This window comes from Manacus vitellinus, unplaced genomic scaffold (genome assembly GCF_001715985.3).
Source record: "Manacus vitellinus isolate BGI_N305 unplaced genomic scaffold, ASM171598v3 scaffold_0_pilon, whole genome shotgun sequence".
In the NCBI taxonomy this organism is placed as follows: Eukaryota; Metazoa; Chordata; class Aves; order Passeriformes; family Pipridae; genus Manacus; species Manacus vitellinus.
Genome location: NW_021938789.1, coordinates 31,123,866 through 31,150,704, shown reverse-complemented (window position 1 = coordinate 31,150,704; position 26,839 = coordinate 31,123,866).

Sequence of the window (26,839 nt, the reverse complement as noted above, 5' to 3'; positions counted from 1 at the left end):
AAAGTATCAATATATAAATCAGTCAGTCAGTTAAATTAGCCAGTTTTATACTGATAAATGGGAGTTAATAAAGCAATTACTTCTTTCTGAACCATAAGGCTCTGGTTTCCAAATCAGTTGTATGAGTTATGGATTACTGACATAATTTACAAGTTTTCATTTACATGACTTATATTCTTGACTTTTAAGGAATTAGTCTTTTATTGTATTAAAGGCACAACAAAACAGCATTTGAGTAACATTAAGGTTGGAGCAAAGCAAGAGAATCTGACTTCTCAATTTATGGGCCAGTGTTCCTTACTTTAGCTGCTGTCGTTCATAACATACAGAGAGTTAAGGACAGAATTGTTGCCTTAATGTTGAAGGTCATGAGTTTTCAATGTGTGTGTTGTGACCCATGTTCTATATTTCTAAAGTTGTGCCTTTTCTTTCTATCATTTCTATACGTATACACCACGAGCAGGCAGTTCTGCACCAATGTTGGCCATTTGCTATGAAAGAAGTGGTATTAAAACTCGTCAGTATATTGCCACATAACCTTCATGTTTTCTGCTTTTATGAGGCCCAGCTTTGAATAGGTTGATGTCATTGAAGGATTTTCATTGTAATTTTTCACATGCTTTTCTCCTTTTAATGATTACTGCCTAGTAGTTATTGTATTGTTCTACTCAGGAGTAACCTGTGACTTGGGCCACACAAGTCTTGAAAAGCTGCACAAATTAGTCAAGGTCAGCTAGAGTTTTGATAAAGCCAAATTAGTTATTTACAAAGTAGTTCTAAAATTCAAGAAAGGCAATGATTTGCACACTAAGCTGTTTACTATCCTCTACTGCGCTACTCATTTGGAGCACAGTAACATCAATCGTAATAGCTATTATAAAAAAGAGTAATAAAAACATTTCAGGAAGACTTCATGATGCACACTGATGGTATCTGTGTAGTTCAGTTCATCCACTGTTTCAAATAAAACAAGAGCAAATCAAAAATAAAACACAAATCATTAAAATCATATTCAGATTGAAAATGTCATGTTTCTCAGGAAAAACATAATTAAATGGAAAGCAACAAGTTGAGAAATCAAATCTGGCTATATAGAGCCTGAGACATCCCAGACAAGAGCAAGGAATGAACAAGAATGTAGAAAAAAAAGTCAGGTAGAAATAAGGGAACCAATAGCCCATTGAAGCAGAATTCTCAGGGGAAAAAAAAGAGGATAACACATCAAGATTTATGTGGCCAAGAGCAGGATTACCCTGAGCCCTGGCCCAAATGACTCCCTTTTACAGACTAGCAGAATTAGCAGGAGTCTGGTGAAAGAGTAACTCTGGTCTCCTTATTTTCTTTGTTATTTTTACCTTGCAGGCAATCCAGAAACTGGATTTAGCACTAAGCATGGGATGAACCATTTGAGAGATTGTCTTCCAACTCCCCAGCATATCGCCATTCAAATACCAACAGCTAATAGATAGGTAAGGCTTGTAGAATCTGTCTTTACTAATGACATGACCAGTTCTGCTGTGTGATGTGGAGCCGGTGAACTTAGCCACTTGCTATAAAGAAATTATTTTCATTAATAAAAAGAATTTTCCTGACAAGAATTTTATATTTTTTCCCACTGGTATGTATTAAAACACATAAATATTTACACAAAAATTGTTATACACCAGTATGAACCCAGGACATCATATATTTTAAAGCTCACAGAGTCCAAGTTTAAATATTAATGAGCCAAACAATAACTCATGACAGAGGCAGTCAGGTGGTGATCTCCCTGGTATGTGTTTGAGACTAAGTATTGTTTTCAGATGTCAGACTTTATAAAAATGCTTCTAAGGAAATATCATAATGGGTTTCCTTAATTTTACCAACATTTAGCCTCAAGCCTTATGTAATAGGATAATATCTGTTGTGTCAAACAGCTTTGACCAAAGCAATTTGGTCTGCACTACTGGCATTAATATTGTGGTAAGGAATCAATAAGTCTGACAGTTGTGTTGGTATTACCTTTATCTGAACTACATCCCTGACTAAAAGAAAACTAAATGGAGTAACTATCAAATAGGATATATTTCTAATAAAATATCAAAGCACCTTAATAAACTTAATTAAAAAGGCCAATATTTGATAGACCTAACATAAACTGCATAGACTGACTAAACTATTCCGGTGTTGTCTCAGGAGCAGCCAAACAGCTTCCATTTACACACCTTTCTTTTTTGGACCCAGTGTAAATGAAAGTTATTTAAATATTTAAAAGAAGAGGCATTTTGGCAAAACTTCACTTTTCCCTTCAGTCATCTACAATTTTATGGGATTTTAGATAACAGAACTTCCCTTAATATACCTTCCAGGATGCTGAAGAAAAGCTATTTGTTTATGGTATACAGAGTGATGCCAGATCTGGCTAGTCTGGAGGCAAGATTTTTCAAACTTTTGATCTGCAGGCTCTGATTTCCAGAATGTTGAGAATCCATGTTAAAAAGGAATCTGGTGTACAGAGTCTGTTCATCGCATTGCCACAATCATAAAACAGAACCAGATAAAAAAGGCTGATAAGTACTGATTAAAAGTATGGCATAACTACTGCATGAATGGTGAGCAGAAGGACAGTGGTCCATATAAAGGAGGTATTACAAAATCAAGAACTATGTGGAAGAGATGAATATAAGATATTTATTTACTTTTTCTTTACACAAGAACTCAGCACATGAAAACAGGGTCAAGAGAAGGCCTTTTTTCCCTTCCTCTATAACTAAATTATTATCACAGAGTACTATGGTATAGAGTTGTTAGCCACAGAGTGCTATGGAAGGTAAAATAAAAAAGTATTTGGAATCAAACAGTACTAAACCAATTCCTGAAAGATGGATCCATCGGTGACTTTTGTAGGAAGCTGCTTAGCTATTGCTAGAAGCTGAGATTGTATTAGATTGTTCTGTACTTGTTTCTTATATGACCACTGCTGGGGGTAGGATACTGGGCTATACAGATACAGACTTTTGTTTGCGTGACCTTTTTGACATGCTCAATTGTCCAGGACTTAACGAAAGGAAAAATTCTCATCAGTTATGATAGATTTTTACCACATCTCCCTAAACTGCCCTCCAGACCAGCTCTCCTTCTTACTCTTCTATGCTTCCTTCCTTTTCCCCATTTCTTTCTTGTCACATACACTCCTTTTAGCATTCTTATTAGGAAGGATTATTGGTATTCTGTATGGTCACGTCTGGATTCTATAGAGTAATTTTTCCTTCAACATGACCTCAGCATGACTATTGAGCATGACTATATTGCTGCTATGTTCATTTCCTTGACCAGATAAGAATGAGATTTTCATACCTGATTGTTCTGAGCTAGATTAATTGTTTGTATGTACCTTTGTGTTTGTACCTCATAGAGGACAACGGTTCTAAGTGATCACATAACCATGACAGTAAATATAAGCAAAAACCAAAATGCTTTTGGTTTTGAAAAACAAAGTTAGATCAAATTCAGGCTGCATGTACTTAACATTCTCCAAACTGTTGCAGGTGGGTTGAACAGAAGGCTGGTTTTGATAAATAGTTCCAACTCTAAACCACAATGCAATACTTGTAAATTCTTTTAAGATGATTAGGCTGGTAGTTCAGCCTCTATCATTTGAGATAGACTAGCATAATAATGGTTAGAAATATCTCATCACACATCCCTGCTATTACTCTTTGTCCAGTATGATTCGTACTGCTGATATTTAGTTGCTCCTTTTCATGAATTTGATGGAATATTTTTTGATTACAAGAAGGAAAAATGGATTTTCAAACGAGCTTTAGTCTAAGGGAATAAGTACATAATTCCCTTATGTGTGTCAAAGAACACAATCTGATGGGTTTTATTTCTGTTGAGTGTTTTTAGTTTGTACTTACGCCTCTGAGATTGTATTCTTAGACTTCATGCATAAAACTAGAAAAAAATGCAGAAAAACTTTCTAGGCTGCAAAGAGGTAATGGAAAATAACCTTTTATAGTCATTCTTTGCCTGGGTTACCATGAGACATTTTGTAATGGTAAAACCAGTCTAAACCATTTTGGATTATTTCAGCCACCTGGACTAATGGAAATCATCGCTGCCCATGGCAGGAGGAGTGGACCTAGATAATCTTTGCGGTCCCTTCCAATCAAGTCATTCTAAGATTCTATGATTTACTTCCCTCTCCCTTGAAGAAGCTTAGGTGCCTCTCTTTTTGGCTTTAGCAAATTATTGCCCTCCGGAGAGCTCAGTGGTCAGCGCAGGCAGATGTCCTTCCCTCTGGAGGTAGCACTTTTATGCGCATGGTTATGCAGGTGCCAGGAAGGTGCAGGACTGCAGAGGGATTTTCCTTCTGCAAGTGTGTAGTGGATCCTTAGGTCTCATTCTTGTTACCTTTGCTGAATCTTCACTCTTTAAGGAAGATTTATATTCTTTTGACATCGAAGAGTTAAACAAGAGAAAAAAAGACTTTTACACTGCTCTGTAAAAGTCATGTTTTTCTGGCAAACAGCAGCAAACTTGCTAGACTTTCTTCATTAGAGCCTTGCCATTTAAGCCATCAGCGTCATTTTGTGAGGACATCAAACATGTGTACACCAGATGCCTGCAATGCAGAGCAGCACTAAGGACCTGACTCAACTTAACAATAATCTGCGGACAGCGGGTGTGAACCTGAGCTGGGCCAACACCTCATCAGACTGCATGGCTAATTGATTTCAAAATTAGAGTTGGTATTTCTGAACAATAATCTTAAAAGGCAGCAATAAAATACATCAGAATCCTTTGAGCTAGTCAAGCTTTCATCCAAATGGCTTATTACAAAGAGCTGGCACACCTGAACTTTGGCATAGACAAATAAATCCCAAAACAGTAAATGGAAACCACATTTGGCACTGGAGGTTTGTCAAGAGAAGTTTGTAGTCATCAGGAAACAAGATTTTGGATTTTTTTCCTTAGTGGCAGGAAATCATTCACTGGATGTATTTTATTCCAACTGCCGTGATTTATGCAATGAAAATGTAGGCAATGTTGAGGAGAATACTATTTTAAATTTTTTTTTAAACATTTCACAGTCTTCAGGATCCCAGAAGCACTAAAAGCACAGGAAGGGTTACAGTTATCCCAACAGTGATAACTTAATTGCCTCTGTCGGCCTCCCTCTTTGAACTTTGAACTGCTGGTTTGTGGCATCATGGTCCAAAAGGATTTAGATCTGACTTTTGTGTGGCTACAATAAATTATGCCCAAGTATCTGAACAATGCCTGGAATCTTATCTTCAAGGCAGGATGAGGCATCTCACTTAAGGGATGATATAAATTTGGAATACAAATCTCTTCAGGAATTAGCATTTCAGACCAGGTAGAAAAGATTGCTCTTTCCTTTGCAATAGTTTGAATTATAAGAAAATCAAGAATATATATAAAAATCATTAATTTCCTTAAATATTTCCTGAAAAAAATGGCTCATCAGAAGTGCTCAAAGATGAGACTAAAAAAATCTGTGAGGTCAGAGACTGATCTATGCAGTATCTGAAATTCATTTGTATTCAACAACTCCATTGCTTGTAAACAATTTTATACATCTGAATTTGATGACTAAAGATATAGCAGTCTAGAGGCAATTGCAGCTTTCATCATTAATTGGTCTAAGTGAAATGTTACTCACTGCTTGATTATTAGCTCTGTGTTTAAAATTAGTAGTTAAGTTTTACCATTCTGACAGTTTCAGCTTCAGTTTGTGAGATAGTTCTGTTTGTGGTTTTGAGTAATTCTGATCTGTACCACTTATATTCATGTTAATATGGTATCAAACTTAGCTCAAAATTTGAGTCTTGATGGTATGCATTACATCTTCACAAACAGTCCTAAGACAAGTACAACTACAGAATTATACATTACTTTGCAATGGGTAGAAGCAGTTTTTTTTGATATGCACCTGACAGATGTAGCAAGATCAGCTTTAGATTCTTCAAAACATTGTTTTTTCTTTCAGTTTATGTCTACCAATTCTCAGGCATGATCTGATTCTCATCTCACAACATGAGTTTCCAGATGTATCCCTGGATTTTTACAGGATTATTCATAACAAACAAAATTGGTCTGTGATATGCCAACTTTCTGATTATCCAGAGCCCAATTCAGTTATACATGTTTAAGACCAGCCTAATGCTATTAACTGCCAATCTGTAGTACTGTGAGAGGATAATCAGACCTCGTAGATTCATCTTACCCTTATGAAAAATTTGGCTACCGACATTGTTACATCTCTCAGTCTTGACAATATATTATTTTTTTTACAGTAGGCTATGCATGTGAGAGCACCTTTTAGTCATGTATTATATTTTAGCCACGATTAATTTTAGAAATGTTTTTCAGTTGCACAGGTTTAGGGAATGTTGGCAAATTCCCATTTTTACCCATTAATTAACTGTAAAAGTTACTCTTCTCACTATTTCAGTCTAGTAAATTGTGCTGAAATAATGCAGGTTTTTTATAAAATATTCTAGCTTATATTATGGGCACCTTATGGTACAATAACTCAGGTTATTGAGTCCATACACATATTGACTTAGCATCCAATTACTTAGCCATTAATGGTCATTTAATTGTTTGCATTTAAAATAAAATATAAATTAACATAAATGTGTTGCATGCAAATAAATAACAGGACAGATTCAGATGTCTCTTACTTCTGCTCAAACAGCCTAACTTCAGGAAGGGTTCCATATGTGTAAATGAGGGCAGATTTGCCTCTAAATTTTTTCACTGCTCATAATGACACTTCATTTTGCATGTGTAGCATAAAATCAAGGACTTGTTTTTGTAAAATTGAGTAAGAGGTTGACAATTGTAACTTAATTCCAGCACATGGCTCTTCGTGTTTTCCTCCTACTTCTACAAGTATTCATATGTAAAACAAGAGAATACATCAAAGTGACACAAACAGCATAACAAGAATCTGTCTACAAAGTCCTACACCAGCTGGTACTCTTACATGGTTTAGATTAGAGTCCAGAGAGTACTAAGGCTGGACCACCACAGGAGAAACAGCTAGGGGACACTGCAAGTGTTCCCATGCACAGTAATAGACAAACACCTGGGTCAAATTAATCTAGGTTTATCCACTGTGAAAATTCACAGGGTTTAATGGCTTTCCTTACCTGTGAAGGGGTGGTCTTGTTACAGGACTTCTGTACAGAGTTTGATGCAGGGGGCCAGATTGCAGATTTTTGTGTGTTAAAGGTCAAAATCCATAGTAAGAGGTAAACAGGTGGGAGTTAACACACGGCAAACAGAAAAATACTGCTAAGATATGAATTGCTCAGTTTTCATTAATTTTTCTTTTTGAAAAGCAACTGAGATGTTACTAAATCAACATTCAAGAGGAACTATACTTACTGGATATGAAGAAAAATAGTAAACCGGATTCCTATTGTATTCTACAGGATTATTTTATTCTAAGAAAGATAATAATATAAAGCTTCTTCAACTAGGACACAACAGAACCAATGGAGAGGGGATATGGACCTACCTATTTAAAAAAAAAAAAAAAGGCTTGGCTGTACCCAGCTATAGTTTTAAGAATATACTTCAAATATATATTAGTCCCATTATCTGTCATGCGTAACAAGAGTTAATCAGCAGGTTTCCTAACTCTAATACTGCAGTTAAAATAGCTTTGGATTAGAGTTTGTTTGTTTGCTTTATCCATGCATTAGTCTTTGATAACAATGCTACAAACAAGACTGTGCTTGTCTTCTATATGGAGATGGATGAACTGGCTGCCTCTGAAACAAGGCCAGGAATTCAACAAGATAACATGAGGGAAATCAGAAAGCAACTGGAATTTTTACAGGGCTTCTTCTACAATGTTAGTGTCTCTTAAGGTTATTGTATTGCCACATGGAGCAGCTCCCTGGCTTGGTGCTTACATTTTTGAAAGACCAGTGGGTACACCAATGTTTTCAGCTGGCTCCTCCAATAATATAAAATATTTTAACGTGGCTCACCATAGCTAACAGCAACCTGTGTTATGGTGTAGTGTTATTGCTTTTTCTTTAGTGATATGGCAACAGTCTTGTTGTTGTAGGAAGACTGTTGCCTTATCATTACAGGTAAAGCAAAAGTCTTTCCAGTAAGTTTTTATTCCTATTAAATATTATACTTACTCTGATATTTGAATACATATTTCTCTGTCAGTAATGCAGACATAAGATTTGCTTTTTTTTTTCAATTTTTAAATAGGCTTATCAACCTATCAATACAAAAAGTAGAACTGAGACAAAGGGACAGAGGAGTTCTAAAAAAGTCTAACCTCCACTGTTAAGTTGGAGTATAGGCGGAAATGGCTAAACAAATGTGTTATACTTTGGAAGAATAAAGATTTGCGGATTGTAAAATATTATAACAAAACTCAACGCCCAACTCGAATATTTAAATCTATAACTGTGCACAGAAACACATAATGTACATAATGATCAATGAATATATAGTTGTCCAGAAACTGACTCTTAAAGAGAGCACTAAAGGACCATGATACTGTTGCTGTAATATAGGAAATTTGTGAGCAAGGGCAATTTTATGATTGCCAGGCAGGGAAGAAGAGAACACTGAGAAAGTCCTACAAGCTGACAACCACTGCAGACCAATATTAGCTACTAGTACAGCAGCAGTAAGCTGAGGTGATACGGTTGCCCTCTGGGAAAAGAATGTATAGCTAAAAACATCAGTATATTGGCATTTTGGTTGATTTCTAGGCATTGACCCTTACAAAGTTACAGATAAAACCCCAAAGAAATAGGATGAAGCAGACATGACAACAGTTGTGGAGAAAATAATTTGTAATACTTAAAATAACATTAAGGGGTATGATATATGGATATACCATATGAATAAAACATTACATTGGCCTAGAGTTCTTTGGTTTTTTTCCCAGATGTTGCTTTGCTAAATCATACAGGCAGTTTCAGAATACATAATACACAAGGTGCAGACTGTTAAAGGCAATGATGATATACTATTAATCCTTCTGGTACTTCTCCAGTATGTTTCTTTGGCTCTACTAGCCTTAAGTTCATGCTGATGGGAGTATAAGAGACATTGAGGAAAGTGAAAACTGCATCTCTCCTCATAGGTGACTACCTGTGACACGCTGTGGCCCGACCCTTCAAAACAGTGTCAGCAACCTGCTGGTTTAAAGAAAAGCACACACACAGAAAGACAGTGCATTAATAAGAGTGCTAATGACTTTTAGTTGGATCAGAAGGGCCAAGCTGTTTAGACACCAACAAATTAATTGTTTATGTTCTACCAAATATTTCTAACTGCAGTAAAATGTCTGGGCTAATTTATGTAAGCTGAAGATGCTGATGGCAGTGATGAAACAGGACAAAGAAAGATATTATGATTTGAAAGTGGAGTAATGTAAACAGAGACAATAATAAGGACACCAAGTTATCTGATGTGCAGTATGTGGACAATAACATCAAGAATAAACAACATGCTGATTAATATGCCCAATTCTAAGCATGTTATTTTCAGAATTGATTTAAATTTTCTTGTTACCACTCTATCTCTGTTGCTGTGGAAATCAATCTAGGCCATTTTTCTCCCTTTATAGCCTTATTTTTCCTTCTTTGTCAAGCATTATCAAACCATGACACAAATTCAATTATGATGTTGTGATGCCAAACCTGTGGTCCTGGCAAAATGTATCATGGAGCATATCTAGGTAAATGAATTAAAAAAGCATCTGAGCAGGTATCTGGAGTGTGTCACAGTTCATTCTTCCATAATAAACTATGTTCTCCTTCTCATTCATTTGTCAATCACAGTAACTAAAGATTATTATATGCTGTATGTACGTGACACCAGCAATTTGCAAAGTCTGTTGGCAAGAAAATCAGGTTACAATGACAGAGTGAGAAATTAAGCAGAAGTCTGATGTAATTAGCTACAACAATCAGTGCTCTAATTTCTGATTTATTGTTTCCTGTTTTCCTGCTGCTTTCAGTCCATGCATACTGTATGCGCTTCATATAGGTCAAACAATTGTCTTATCAGTCCTGGCAAACCAAGAGGTCAGAGTTAACAATATTTATTTAAACATGCAGGATGCTTCCCACTGCAATTAGGAAATAACTATTACTAATAGGTCTTTGGTGCTATTTCCTCATTTATACAACTTTGTAAAGAAACAAAGGCAATAGAGAATTCAGATTTCAGGCTTCTTCATAAATATTTCTTGCGGATAGATTTACCTGACTTAGTAGCATTTTGTTTTCTTAACTGACCACACTGAATTTCACCAAATGACAATCTGACAACAAGATATCAATGTGAAATATTTAAATTTACAAATATCAGTTTAATAATGATGAACACGTGACATATTTTTCATTATGTGATGCCAGATCTTAAAAAAAATAGACAATCCAAGTCTGTGTCCCTCTAGAATCAATGAGAGTTTTGCTGCTGACTGTGATAGGATTATGACTTGGCCCTATAAATTTGTTCTGGCTGCCTTTTTTACATGACACAGAATTCAAGGTCTTTGAATAATCAATCCCATTTAGTAATCCAGGACTGTGCACAATTCACTCTTACATACTTCTTGCAATTCCAATTGGAATTCATATGACTACTTGTTTTGATTTGGAATCTGCACAATAAATTGTGCACCGCACATATTTACTATATTTACAGTAGGTATTGAACCCTTCAGGTAACAGACATACATTTATAAAAAGTGAGGCTAGCAGAGATGCTCAGAGACAATTTCGTCTGGCCTCCAAACTATTTCTAAAAGTAAATTAGAACTAAAACATTCCTGACAGAAGCTGGCCTAGTCTATTCTTTAAAACCTCTAGCAGTGGAGATCCTAGAACCTCCTTGCTCACTATCCTACATCGTTCCTATTCCACTGTCTCTCCAGAACCCTTATAGAGAGATAGTAGGGGGAAATTCCAACATAAATTAATCCAATCACTTATTTTCCTTCCTACAGTAGACATGGGGAGTAATTTATTCTTTGTAGTAATCTTTTACATAGCTATGTCACATTTCTTCTAAGTCTTTGCTAAAATAATACTCTTCTAGCTGTTGTTCCTTGAAACTCACATTTACTTGATGTCTGATCATTTTATTTGTTCTATCCTGAGCCTTGTCCAATCTTGACAGAGCAATTGCAAAACTGGGTGCTGTACATGCAGTTCTTGTGTTTATACTTCCTATTGTGCTATTTGCTTTATCGAAATGTTAGCACACTTATGATTCATGTGATACACTATAACATCCAGATCCTTTTCTCTAGGACTGCTATCTAGGCAAGACATTTCTAATAGAGTATTTGTGAATCTGATTGTTCCTACTTAAATATTTTATTTGTCTTGATTGAATTGCTTTCTATTTATTATAGCTTCTTTCTCCCATTTGTCTTGCTTATTTTGAATTCTAACCTTGTCCTCCAAAAAGCTTGCACTCCTCCCAGCTTGCTATCATATAAGAATTTAATAAACTTACTGCCTGTTGTACTACCCAGAGCATTAATGAAATGACTGCACAGTACCAGACTCCAGACAGATTTCAGTAGAACCCTAGTTGATACAGCCTTTCAACATACTGGTTTTACAGTCTCTTCTGCACCCTTGTTACAGTGTTGTAAGAAAAACATTATTTTCCTGTTTGGACTGGTTTTTTTTTTTCCCAATGAGGTTAATATTTATGCAGATGGAACTGACTGTTTTAGTGAAGGGAAGATACAATACATAACTTTCAGCTGTTACTTTTCACTGGTTAATCTTTTAAGTGCTTAGAAATAGATGCTCTGTTAGCTTTTTAATTGTCTAAAGTCAGACTTCCTCTTCCATTGTTTCTTAACTCTGCCCAATTTTAGGAATAAGCAGCATGCTCGTACTTTTTTGGTGCTCCAGAACCTTGACTTCTGCAGGTTCTCTAATTCCTGATTTCAATGATTTCTAGTGATTCTAAGTTTACTTCACCACTTAAATACCTTTGTGAAGTCCTATATAACTCACTGCAGACTGAGGTTTAACGCTGTTGTTATCAATGCTGATCACACAACTTGTAATCTCAGATCACTACCTTTTGTGAACCATGAATAAAAAAGTATTAAACATTTTGCCTATCTTGGTATTTTCTAGCACGGCTAAAAATACTGTTGGCTTTTCTTCTCTGTTGAGTACCAGGCTTCATTGTTTAATAAACTTATTTTCAAGGGGAGGAGCCACCTGGTCAGAACTCTAGTAGAGTTGTGCGATACTGCTCTACCAAAAGGTGCAGCAGAATGAAGGGAAAAGGAGTGATGAAGGGGAAGAACATAATTGTGAAAACTGTCAACCATATGAATTGCTGATATTATTTTCAGGAAAGGAAGAATGTTTCTACTAAAGAAGATGTCACACAGAACATTTTGAAAAAAAAAATTAAAACATTGAACTGAGACAAGTTAGAAAGTAAAGTTTGAACTTAAATAAGGGGATTCTATGGATGTATAGTATATGGTGAAAAACTTCAGAGATCAGGTAATAATCATCTATTTGAAGTAGTTTTTATTAACAATCTTTAATGTTTAGTTTAGCTTTTTTTCCCTTTTAATTTGGAGGAATCAAAAAAGGTTTCTTTTGTTTATTTCCTGGCTTTTTGGACTGCAAGGATCTCTCCTAATACTGTTAGTGGGTTATCCTGTGTTGCTCTGTAACATCTCCCGTGTGGATTGAGAGCTGCAGTCACAGACCTCCACCTAAAGGGAATTTACTTTCAATTCAGGCTTTTTAAATTCTCTGTATTTTTTAAAAAATTAATTTCAAAAAATCTTAATTTTCCTCCATTTTTATAATTATTCTTCTCTTGGGTAACAAAGTTAGAAATGAAAGTTGCCCTACAGTTTTTTTCTCAAAGTTTTTTCAAACAGATGAACACAGTGACGAACTCAGCTGTAAGCTAACATCTCCCAGACTGAATTTTTTTTTTGATGGGTTAATATTCACTGAAGGTTTGGTCCTATGTCTATTGCTACCAATGGAAAATCTCCCATTAAGTTAAAAGGGTGTGGAATCAGGTCTTGAAAAAATTGCATTGAAACATGACATAATTATAAATGTCAGAAAAACTTCCAAGAGTTATGTTTCAATGGCCCTAAGAATTCAGGGCTGATCCACATCAACTTGTACTTTCTGTCAATGCACTGAAAAGTTAAGAGAAGTGTGGAGTGCTTCTAAGAAAACTTTTGCTCTCGGGATGAATGGAGCAGATGTGTTTGGTAGACTGCAGCACATGTTCAGGAGCTTCCTATTGATACCTTAAATGCTGAGGTCTGGATGCCCATCCCTGGGCTGAGATGTAAGCACTGGCAATGGCCTGACCTCAGACTGGAGCATGATCTGTGTGTGCACCACAAAACCCACACCAACAAAGAGGGAATTGCCGTGCCTTCCAGTCTATACAGTGAAGGAGGCAAGGCTCAAAAACACAAGAGACTCACAGTTTAGACACAGACATCTAACAGTAAACTAAAGTGTTTTAACCTCTCTTTTTGCCTATTCTAATGTGCACTTCTGATTGCATTTCTGTTGCTTCTGAAGTTTCTACTTGTTTCTGGTTTACGGTTACTACTTAGAATGCTTGTAATTTTGGAAACTTTATTAGTATTACTTACCTCTCTTGCATATCAATGCAATAAATAGGAAGAGCCTAATTCATCGTTATTCACAAGTCAGAGTTTGGGTAGAAAAGGACAGCACAACTAGAACTTAGTTGCCAAATGTGTGCGTGAAGGGACCTTAGGAAAATATTACCATGTTTCTTTGCTGGTTATCATTCAAGGATACAGGAAAAAATCTCAAAGCTTCTTGGGATCACAGAATAAACCACTGTAAGAGCCAGTATACAGAAAAAAAGTATATATATATGAAGAATTTTTATTTCTTGTGACTGATAGTCCTTTACAAATTGACATCTTAGCCAAATGTTCAGCTAACATCAGTCATTATAGCTTCCCATAAGCCAATTTACACCACCTTACAGTAGAAGAAGATAGCTGTAGGACATCCTAAAGATAAAAGACACAATGCTTAAGAGCTTGTGGCTGATAATCATTGCCCCAATTATTAATACTAAATATTAGTTTAATTTTCTACAATATCAGGAAAATGTAAACCCAACAGCAATATGGTCTGCAGCCATCCTAGTATTTATGCCCATCAAATTTTTAGTGGATTAGTTTTTGGGATTTTCCCCCCCCTCCCCCCAAAGAGGTACATCTTACTTATTTACTTCAAGATATTAATGTTAATTTAATGTTAATTTTCTTTGTCAGTTAATTTGGGGGCAGAAGATATAACTTGAGCTCAGTCCCCCTTATTTGATAATTTAATACCAATACTATTTACATTATTCCTTTTACTGGTAAATCAAGAAGCAAGTTGCTGGAATACATCTGTGACCCCAGGGCAGGAACTTTCTGCCGGCTGTCACCTTCTGACAGTTTGGGCTGTTAATTACCTCCAACAGTTGGAGCACAAGCACCTCTGTGTCTGCCAGCTGGCAGACTCTGCCTCAGACTGGCAGCCTGAGAAGATTTAAAACTTGTAACAAAAGGCTGTTATGTAAACAGTTTTTTGCGTAATACACAATGGCAGCAGTAGACCCAGTTAGGGAACTGAAGATAGTCTCAGCATTCATGAGTGGTTAAGACTGAAAATGATGGAAACTCCTGCTTGCCTTTTTCTATCAGTGAGCAGACAAAAAATGAAGTCCAAAGTGAAACAGCCTGAGCTAAGGCTTCTCAGACTCTGCATACTGGGATCTAAGTGTTTGAGTTGCTGCGATATTATTGAACTATACCAATTACTTTAACATGTGAAACTAAAAGACTTTAATTGCCTGGTGGCACACCAGTCAGCAGTCTAGAGAAACTGCAAAAATCATCTCTGAGATTTTCTTCTCAGAAAACAAATGCAGACTTCAAAAACACTTTTTCAGGGCCTCTCATTTAAGTTCTTATTCCTTAAAGTGGCACAGATGTCCCCTGGAGCTTTAACTGGCGTATATCAGGGAAAGACCTCACGATTACACTTCCGAGGGAGCGGTGTCACCATGCTGAAACTTGAGCTGCTCAAAAGGTGTGAAGAGCAGGTTCCTTATTCCAAATTCATGAAAGGATCTCTTTAGAGTCATAATGGCTTAAAGTGTGCAGCTAAACCAGTGCTGGAGCCAGGCAATGGGAAATGCCCAGGAAGTGGCTTGCAATTCAGCTTCTGGAAATTATATATCTTGCCAATCATTTAAGATTGAAAAACAGAACTATCATAAGCAAAAGAGGTACCCAAATCCCTTTGTTAGCTTCAGCTGAGTGCTTAGAGTACTTGCTAAGAGGCAGAACTGGATTGCCATCCATCCCAAGCCTGAGAAGGTCTAAGTCCCCCTCTCATTTGTTTGGAGAGCAGCCTGATAATTTCCAGCCACTCAGCTTGGGCCACAAGAGAACTAGAGTTGCAGAAGCAATGAAATCAGAGCAAGAAGGAGCCCAGCTATGGACCAGGATGAGACAGTCTTCTCTGGCAGGGAAGTGTTCTGGATCACATCCCTATTCTCTGTAATGCTCATGTATTTTATATGCTGTCTGCTTGGTGCAATAAGAACAGTGTTTCTGTAACAAAAATGTCAGAATTTTAGAGACCTGAGGTAATAACAAAATCATGAGTTATCTCACAGTTTCCAACTGTGTGTATATAAATTTGAATTGAATAAAGGTATTCCCTACTATTAGGACTGCATATACAAGTGTTCAGAAACCTGCTATCACTCTACCATGCTTCGGTAAAGGACATTGATTGTAAGCAAAATCTTCTTGAAGATTTTAAATGGTATCACAGAACAGAGGAAATAATTCTTTAACTGTAAGAATCAAGTGGAGCAGTGAAAAAGAGATATGTAAAACGATTATTGCAGTGGAAATATTTTTGGATGATCATTATAGAACATGCTTTTACTCTCTGTCTTACTAGGTTTTTACTCAGAGTCAAAATAATCCAGTCATATCTTGGTTTAAATATTTTGTCTTACATGGAAATGAAGTTTCATGTTAGTGGTACATTTTCCATAGATGTCAAAATATGGTCTATTAAATTTGTTCCAAGAAACACTGCAGCTTATGTTCTTTGAGATGACTCCTAGAGAAAAGGAGCAACTCTTGACTTAGGAATAAAGTTACTATAAACCTGTGGGTCTCAGGGATTTGTGCAGTAGAAGTGAGCCTGAGTTCCCTTATGTAAATACCATTCTCAGTATTTTCAAGTATGTCACCTATCTTGTCTTTTAGATAGACTTCTGTACAGAGTTTGCTTTTCAATATATTTCAGATCAGGCATGGAAACACTCTGCCTCCTCCATTCCTTGCAAACAAAGGGAAGTTGGAACCAGAGTAAAGCTGTTCAGCAAAAGGGGAGGCTGAACTATCAGCTTAGTGAAAAATTAAAAATAGCAGCCCAAGTACCACCTATCTGGTCTGCTGAGTTCCAAATGCGTTTAAACCTCCCAGGCCAGAGATGTCCACTTTATTTTTAAAAAAGAAGCATCTGGGACTGGCTTTTATAACACTATAGAGCACAGAATTTCATTCCTATAGTTGCAATATGTATTTTCCTGACAGTTGTTTCAACACTTCAAGTTTAATGAGGCTTAATCTCATAATATCAGTTTAGAGCAAATGGCTCCTGAAGTAGGATGTACCAAATTGTGGCTTTGACTACAGTGTATATTCCAAATATTTACACCAGTACAAACGAGAATAAAGTTTGGTCCACTGACTTCACACAGGCACAATACTGGGAGGACACCTAAAATGTGTGTGCATCCTGAAGTTTGAAATTTAATGTAAAAGAAAGACAAAAATAACTTTAAACCAGTGTTTTACATGATTTATACATACAAAATATTGCTTATAAATTCTCTTTACATTACTGTTGAAGTATGCTTTGTGAATGATGTACAGAAATGAGATCAATTGCCCATGTAAAGAAAGCCTGCCTTAACCACTAGCTGAGCTGAGCTAAAGCAATGTCCATTTCTTTGCGTTCTCCTCTTTAAGGTTGTGGCAAACCTTTTAACAGTTCCCGTTCCTTCAGGCAATTCCTCTCTCTGGTGGTTAACTGCTTCGCTGCTGGCCCAGCAGTTATATCTGTCTGGTGTTGCCATATCACATGGATGCTCCCTTGAAGCTGGGGATCTATCACCAGCAGTTAAGATCCTGGTACCTATCATCAGCAGTAAAGCTATCATATAACTGACTGGAGCAAAGCCATTTTAAAGTTGTAATACAAAATTTTCTGTGATTTTCACAGATCTGAAGCACCCTGACAGTATTGCATTTTTTTTCCATTTAAATAGACTTCTATTTTATTTAGCAGTTAAAATAGCAAATATAAAAATATTTTAGCACGACTGTTCTTGCTATATTTAGACATACTATTTAAAAGGTTTTCTAGAAGGGATATTTTTTAGCACATGAATTGTCTTCTAGCCAGGTTTGTTGTAATAGTCATTAAAATACAATTTCTTTTGTTTGAAATTTCTTGAATTCCTCTCTCCTTTCCAAAATATATTTTCTTTGATTTCTGCTAGAATGTTTATATTAGAAAACCTTTATTGTCACTTAGGCTATTTCATTGGAAGAATTCAAAGTATTTGTTAATTTTTTTTCCTTTTCCTAAATTAACCAGCTATCACGGTCTATTTCACAGATACGGTGCTGGGTTTTTAAGTTGTTCTGATATTTGAGCTCTTTCAATTGCTTAAAATTTCCAATTTCCCATTTTCATTCACATAATTTATTTTTGTTTAAGGGTTGTTTTTTTAAGGGTGGCACACCCCTCTTCCCCATCCCTTCTTTTTGCCCTGTGTTCCTATCAGCTGGATATTTGAACAGACATTATATATTTGCTATATTCCTGTTTCACACTGATCGCTTCATGAGGCTAATTTTATGTGTGTGAGTGATCCTACCTAATTCAATTGCTTTGCCTTGCTAATGATGTAGAACCATGAGCAGTTCCTTGGCACTCACTGTCCAAAGCCCATCATAATCTGCTGAATGACAACCCTGCAACATGAGTGAGCCTGGTGGTCTGATGGTCCTGTCTGATGAAGAGACAATCTCTGCACTTGAGATTGGAGGAGACATGGCCTGTGTGAGAGGGATACCTTATATTCCTTTTTTTTTTTTTTTTTGATTTCCAGTACAGTAGAGCAGAGGGAAGTGAAGGAGAGAGAGGTTCAGGAGGAAGAGGCATTGCTCAAGCTTTCTTTGATCTGCTCCAGGTGAAGCTTTTCTGACCCAGGCAGATAGATCAAAGAAAGAAGTCAGAATACAGAGCGCTTGAGACATTTCATGACTGTAGAAAATACTGCCACAGAAGTGCTCCTTTTTTATTTTCAAAATATGCTTACCTTACATATAACCTGTTGTGGCACTTATTACTAAAACCAGATGATCACAACCTATTGATTATTTTATATACCTCTGTCAGGAAGGCTTTAGCTATATAGTGTCCCAGATAAACAATCTGCGACTGGTATATGTAGAGTGTAATAAAATCAGCAGAAACAAATGGTAACAAATTGAACATCTATTTTATTTCCAAATCTTCAGTAATCCAGTGATTAGTAGATATCCTTTGAACATTAGTAAACCCTAAGTATCTTAATAATTCAGTGCGATGCAGCAAACAATCTGCTGCATTACCATCTTAATCTGCAGTATCAGTAATATTTGAAGAGTAGTATAACAGTAGTAAATCCTGTTGCAGTACAAGCTACATGCTGCATGCTTTATAGCCATAATTAGAGCATTTTCTGCCTCAAAAGGACCTCTAGCAAAGGCTGATCCTTGTGATTACCTTCCCACACTGTGAGCAGTCACATTGACCTCTGTCAACTCTTTGTGGACCTTGGGATTTCTCACAGCACTTGCACATCATGTGTAGGACATGTCTTCTGCACCAGACACAACAACAACAACCCCTTTGCTGAAAAGTCACAATAGCCTTGCTTATGTAGTTTGCTGGCTATTTTTCCATGCCCAGAGCTGATGGGCAACAGCATCAGGGCTGAGTGCAGGTTCCTTCTCCTCTGAGGCAGAGAGAAGGCTGCCATCTACTGAGGCACTCACATCCCCTCCTGCATCCCACAGGCTTTTCACAGAAACCTCTCAGCCGTGTGTCAAGCCGGAAAGTTCCTAAGACCAAAGTAAATCCACAAATTCGATGAAACTCATTAAAAGCAGCATTTCAAGAAGAGCTGCATTTTTTCAAGTTACTATATTATTTTATTTGCTGTGTGCTGAGTGAGAGTGAGCAGATTTATGATGAACGGGGATCTGATGCAAAAGATCATTTTGGTGCATGCGTTTTAAAATAACAAAATTTATCATGAAAACCTGCTATTTACACCATTATAGGATGGGATGAAATGCACAGTTATCTTGTAGTCATTTGGGGTTTTAACCCAGAATTTACTCTGTCTGTTTTTATGGAATGTGGAGCTTCTATCAAATGTTTGTTAAAATCTACTTCATGCAGACAGTTCTATAGCTAATATCATTTTATGGCAAGCAGGGAACCCCAAGCCCATTATCTGAAAATAGATTACAGAATTATTTCTGCTAATACTTTTATCTGATACTACAATATCAATCACTGTGACATTTTATATAACAAGCGTCACAAATAAACAGCATATTTTACTCTTGAAAGTTCATCTTTGAAAATTGTCTTCTAGTACTTCAGTCGGTATGCTCGTTTCAAAAGCCAGATCTGTATTTTGCAAAACAGACCCATTTCATTATCTGTTGGTATCTGTCTTCTTTAATGAGAAAAGAGCACTAAAGACACCGGAGAGACAGAGTAAATACCTTCATATGTGACTGTGAGTAAATCACCGTCTGTGTGTAAGCCTAACACATGCTTTCTGTTCATAATCCACAGGGGAGTGTACTAATCATGCATTTTTACTGCATTTTTCTATGTATCCAAACATTTGACCAGGTAAAATTATTGGAGATGTCAGGGAAAAAGATATATTTGCTGTTCTTACTTTCACCTCATCTTAGAACATAAAACCCTGTAAATAAAAGCTAATCTTGGCAAATCATGCAGAAAAAGTCAAAATCAAGTTGTCAAAGTAATAAACAGTCCAATACAGCTGACAGGTTTCTTTGTTACAAAATAATATGCATGTCAGCTGTAAAAAAGATAGGCTGAGACCTGAATGTACTGTTTTTGAAATGGGTATGAAAAGTTCTTGTTCTTAGAAATCTATACAACTAAGCTAGGATAAAGTTCAAAAGGAATTTTTTAAGTTTTTTTTCCTAAATATTTTGCCTCAGCCTACCCTGATCTAACAATTTATTACAGTCTGATAGTAAAAACAAAGAGGAGCATTGGCAATTATCTGTACTGGCTTCAGGAGATTTTAAAAATATCATCAGTGAATGACAATTGTGATTGAAATGGTTCAAGGTTGTGCTGTTTGTGTTTTTGTCATTCTTACCAACATATTGCAAAATAAACATAGATTTTTCAAGTGTAGATGTAAATGCCATGAGTGTGTTTGGTATCAAGAAGTATTTATGGCATATGAAATTGTTTTCTGATGTTTTTGGACAGTTTTTACGATCAACAGGTGAACAGAAGTTGTGAATTTTAAATGAATGGTGTTTATAAACAACAGTCAAATTTATGCATGCAGGAAGATATTGAGAAGTTTGAAGAATACTGTTACCATGTCTACAGTCTTCCTCCGCCCACCTACTACTCACTGGTAGGATTCTATTTTCAAGAGAGATAAATCTCTAACCAGGTATGTGTGTATGGATTTAAACTCCCAAACAAAACAGAGCACTGCAGCTGTTATTCCTGAGGCCACACACTTGTAAAACTACTATTTTTTTTTTAATTTCTGATCTAGATATTATCACTTCTTTAATGCAGCTAAGCAATGTTCAAAATACTTAAAGCTAAGTTCATGTTTCTGACAGATTCTGCAATTTAACTTAGAAAGAGTATAGCTGAAGTGTTTCTTGGTGTTTGATATTATTGCCTATGATTGTGGTTTACAGAGTTTCTGAGCTCACAGAAGCCTGTTGGGACAGTCACTGGACAGACACGAAACAAAAGGCAGTACCTATTCAATGCACTTTGTAGTAATTTATTGCCTTTTTTTTCTCTCTCTTTTTTTAATGCTGTCTGCCTCAAAATCATGAAGAATCATCACAGATTTAATGCAGTCTGTCTGGGTTACCTCTAAAGAAAGATGCCAAGGTGTCATAGTCTGGCAACTACCAAATTATATTTTTAATAAATTGTTATAAAGTTTTTGATAAGTCAAAAATAATCAAGAAAATATTGCCTTTGCATTTTCTAGTTAAATGTGAGCAAAATGCATGTGAACTTTGTAGCTTGTTGCATTAACAGACTGCTATGAAATCATGAACTCCAGTATTTTAACTCCAACTTTTATATTCAGTTGTTGTTTGGCTTGGGCACTGAGCTGAGGCACTCCATACTTTACTTTTTGCATATTTAAGAAAATGGAGAGATGGCAACAGCATACTTACCCACCTCCCCTTTTAAGGCATGATCAGTTAATGCTGCTATAATGCTTTGAAGATAGGCTTTCTAGAACTTAAATATGATTAGACATTTATATAGATAATAAAACATTCATACTTACCTAGGATAAGATACAAGGGATTTAAAATACCCAAGCTTCCTGGCATAACTAGCTGCTTGAGATTAGGAGGGAAACCTTTCCTACAGGCAGGTTATTAGAGTATTATTTTTGGTGGTTGTGGGGTAGCTTGCATGCTACTTTGAAGCATCACACACCGTTGGCTAGAACAGGACACCAGGTTAAAGAAACTGCTGGCTTTAACGAGAATGGCAAGTCTTAGACCTCTGTACTTCCATGTACTTCACTGACTGGTGAAGAACCCTCTTGCATCTACATGCAGCTTACTGATGCACAACGTACCTGTCTGTGGCCATGTTCCAGCCTGGTAAGCCCTTAGGTAATTAATTTTTTCACATTTGTTGATTAAATTTTGAAGTTTGCACTTCTTCTTTGGTTCAGTGGACATAATTCCAGTAAGAGGAGCCTTATTAAAAACTCTCAAAGCAACCCATGTCTGTTTGACAGAATTAGAAAGTAATTAAAAAAATTGTGATGACAAATGATTTGGGATTGAGTCATCTCCACTGACAGAACAAGAACAGCACAGCTGTGTATCATACAGAATCATAACCTAACTCTCCTCTAGCCATTGTCCATCTGTTTGGGGAAATGGGTTAAAGCCCAGCAGGTTGTCAGGAAAGACCTTAAGCCACCTTGTGTTACTGACTGCAGTGCCTGTGAGCTAGTCGTTGGAGTCATGGTGCAGGAGTAGGTAATGCAGAATCTGTCAGAAAGCAGTTTCAAGAAAGAGCAAAAATAAAGTAATATGTATGGGCTTACCAATAAATAAGAACATTCCTCCTTGAAAAAATGCTGTTTGCAGCACTGTGTATTTTTAAATTTTGCATTTTTTTAAAATTTTGCATCTTTGTGGCAGCAGTTGTGTTTTTAAGTACACACAACTACTACGTGCAGTGAGTGTGTGGTATGTGTGCATGTGTTTGTGTAATAACTAGCTTAAATTCACACATGATTTCTTTTTAAACTTGCTTATCAGACAGCATGTTGCATTTAATTTTTATTCAGTTCATAGTTTCTGTTTTACTGCCTCATTACATTCTTCAAGTTCACTGGATATTTCTCTCTCTACCCTTTTCTTCCATTTTGTTGTATTTTTTTGTATGTAAATGTACACATATATACACAGAGAGTGAAAAATAATTGCTCAGGAGAATTCTTGAAACCCCTTTCCTTCCCTAAACAGCAACAAGAGATTTACATTTATAAATAGGGAGCCAGGGGCCAGGAGGCAGAACGCTACCACACGTCAACAGTGAAGTTACACAGATAAATTTTTCAGTTCTTTTATCTAGTAAACATCCTAATGATCAACATCAAAGGCTGAAGTAAGAAGCCGTTCTTCTCTTTTCTGCCAGATTGAGAAAGAGTGGGTTCTTTTACGTCTCATATGGGAGATATGAGGAGCCTTTGAATGGATCATTGCTTTTTATGAGTAGTAATGAGGTGAGAAGTATTCTAGTGTGTGGCACAGGCCTTCATTAAAAGCGTGAAGCAGAATGGCTTATGGTTAAAAGGAGTAATTTGTTCTAACATACTTGCTAAATTGTGCTGTAACCGTGCCAGGTCACTGGACTACATTTTCCGTAGTATTTCCGAATGCATTTGTATGTAATTATTCTGCCTGTACAGAGTTGAGGGATTTTGCCAATGATTTGTGCTAACTAGTTGACAACACTCATTCCTTTACTGGAAACTTCTCTAAATGCTATATTTTAAGAGTTGTGGACGAGCCCAGATTCTGTTGCTCAAGCCTATATTTCCTCAAAAGAATAAGAACCAGCAAAACATCATAAAATAAGCTTAATGGATCCGAAGGTCTTACTAACATGATGAAAAAGCAGGGAACCATCCTCACAGTCTCTATCTTCAGCCTGCCAGGATTTTATCAGAGATCTCCATGCAAACTAAAGGCAAGTAAGCTGCTATATACTACTGTCTCTTCTAGTAGCACGTTTGAGCAGCCTGGTTTCCTAAAGCACTGCTCAGCCACTTCTCACATCACAGTCGAGGGCAAGTGACGACGGTCGTCACTTTGGAAAAATCAGCTACTTGTATTCTGCTGCTGCTGAGAAACATGATATTAATTATGCAGCAGCACAGATGCCACAATGTGCAAATGCTTTTCCAAGTTCTCATTCCTGTCATACGTTGAAAAGAGAGGAAACTTCTATCTTCAGTACAAATTTCTGCCCAGGTAATTTTTTTCAGTGCAGAGAAAGAAGTATAATCCCTTGGAACTATACTCTTGAACTTTGAATAATAATAATAAACTATTATAATAATAAATTATAAATTACACTGGCAAAGGAATAGTTTTTGTAGTGCAGGTTATACAAACAATAGGAGTCCTTTTTTCAGCAAAACACTTGTAGCATCCAGAGCTGACGTTTAGGCATTAAAACCACACAATCTGTGAAGGACTGTGCATCCAGTTGATGGCAGAATAAGGAAGAGAATGCAGACTACAGCCTTTTCCTGCTCCAGTCACCACATCCCACCATCTCTCTTCTCACTAAACATTCCTCTGTTCCCAGCACTGACAGAGAAACTGGCTTTAATCCTTGCCACACAAAAAAATGACGGTTCTGAATTTTAAGCTTGACGTAACCTAGGAGTAACAGCTGATCAGGGGATTTTTCTACTAAGTTTCTTTAGAAGGAAGTGCAAGAAGGAAGTGCTAAGGTATCCAAATAAAAACCACAGAAATTATCTGGTCCAGTTTATGTCTTTTAAAACAAACAAATGAAAAACTCCAGGGATAATTCAAAACAGACATTATGGTTTTTTTTTTCCTGTCTCATTTCAGGACAAATAGCAATATTTAAAAATAAAAAAATCCTACCAAAACTCAATCCAAGCTTTTGTTTGGAATGCACATTGATGAAAATTTATGAGATTTCAACTTTTTGCCCTGAGTCAGAGCAGGAAAATGTTTGAAATCTCAAAACCCTCTCATTCCTAGCTTTGAACTAAGGGAATGGACAGGACTGTAAGTGTATGTGCACGTGCATATGTGTTTGGCAGCAACTAAAATATGAGAGCTGTGCTTAGAACCATATGCTTCCTCAGAAACTGATAAAAGTTGCATGTGTATAACTGATGGAGAATTTGTCCCATAATGTTAAGACAGTTGAGTCAAGTACATTTGTTTCTTTAAATCAGCTTACTGTTTCTTTCTGTATAAGTCAAGACAGGCTAGTCCACTTTAACCTATTCATATGAATGAAAAAGTAGAGAAATTTTGTGAAGAACACAGGAAATAAAGTCCTATTACCATTTGTCTCTTGAGCATTAGACACTTAAAAACCTGAGAAACAGATGAATTATTATCTTCACATGTTTTCTAACCTTGTTGTGAAACATAGAAGGCTTCAATGTTTAATGTTCATCAGTAAGTTCTGGGATCATTCCTCATAATCCTATTCACAACATTTTGTTTAAAACTGTTGGTGACAATGATTTAAATTGCTTATTTTAATGATGTGAAAAAAAATAGAATAAAGCAGAGAAGTACGGTCTGCTTTACTCAAACAGCCACTCCCCCAAAAGTGATGTATATATATGAGTGCGTGTATGTATATATGCAAGTATAGTGTATATATATTATTATATATATGTATATATTATTAAATAATGTATATACATTACACTGGATGAACAAGCAACAAAATACATTTAATTTTCCTATATGTTAAACTGTTTTTCCTAGTTTTTCAGGCAGAGGTTAAATGACAAGAAAAAGATAGGGTAGTATGTCAATATACATCTGGAAATTGTAAGAGTTCAGCCAGTGACTATGTTTTCTCCTTGACTATGAGTGAGGAAACTCATGTGGTTTCTTAAAACAATGAGGTGAGCTCAGGTTGTTGTGAAGGTTTTTAAAGGATGCCTCTGACAAATGTCAGCTATTTGCTTATTGGGAAGGTCTGATTGTCCTGAAGATCTGATTGTCCTGACATTGGAAGGTCTTCATGGCCCTTAAGCCAGGTTAATCAGAATGTGTATATCTATAAACCCTGAAAGTTAGGGTATTAATAGAAATTGTAATTTGTCTTATGTTATGAATCACATTTTTTAACATATGTTTTGGCACTGATGACTTCTTTATGGCTTTAAATAGTGTTTAATATTAGATACCTATTTTTTTGATGTCTTGGAATTTAGTCTCCAAAGCTAGGATTGTCTGATCTTTGCTTTCTCCAAATTCAACTGCAAACTGGCTTTGTAACCATTTGTTTGAAGCAGTTTATTCTGTGAGTAATTGTTGAATTGATGACTACTTAAAAGCAGGAGAAAATAAAGACTGGCAAATTGAAATCACCTGAGGCTATTTGGAAAATAGGAAAATGAAATACTCTGTAGATACAGCTATCAGAAAGTAGAATTCTTACCAAAATTTGGAGCTCTGGAGGCAAGTTTAACCATGGAAGAAATGAAGATCTAGAAAATGTTGGTCCCAATCCTGCCCTGATCTTCCAGACAGTATTAAAATAGATTATTTTTAAACTGAAAGTAAAGTTTTTAAGCTTGTAAATGACTCACAGATTCTGATAACAGGACTGTAAATGCTGCTATTAATACCTTCTTCATTAGAAATTATTATAAAAGCAGGAAAACAAATGTTGTAAAAAGAGTAAGTCTTGCCCCGTGCCTCAGTTTCTCTTTACAGCATGTGTACAATTTTCACCAGGTCTGTATATCTGAGCTTCACAGAATTCAGAAGGCTTGATGGTATTCAACCCCTTATTAACAGACGGAGTCTGAAAGGGACATGTTTGTGTCTATATATAGTTGCTTTGTGCAATAATTTCATAAGTTGCTCCAAAGCTCTCTTGATTAATCTTGAGTCAAATTATCTTCAATCATTCATCTACTTGTTTCTTGCTTCATGGAACCTAGCAGTGATGATTAAAAAAAAGAAAAAAGAAAAAAAAACAATATCAGAAGGAAAAAATATTTACAGTGCTGTTTTTGGGAATCTATGTCAAGGTCCCATTATCCCTATCTATTCATAAAGCATCACACAGCAGAGAAACATATATGTCCACTATGTTTTTCTCAGACA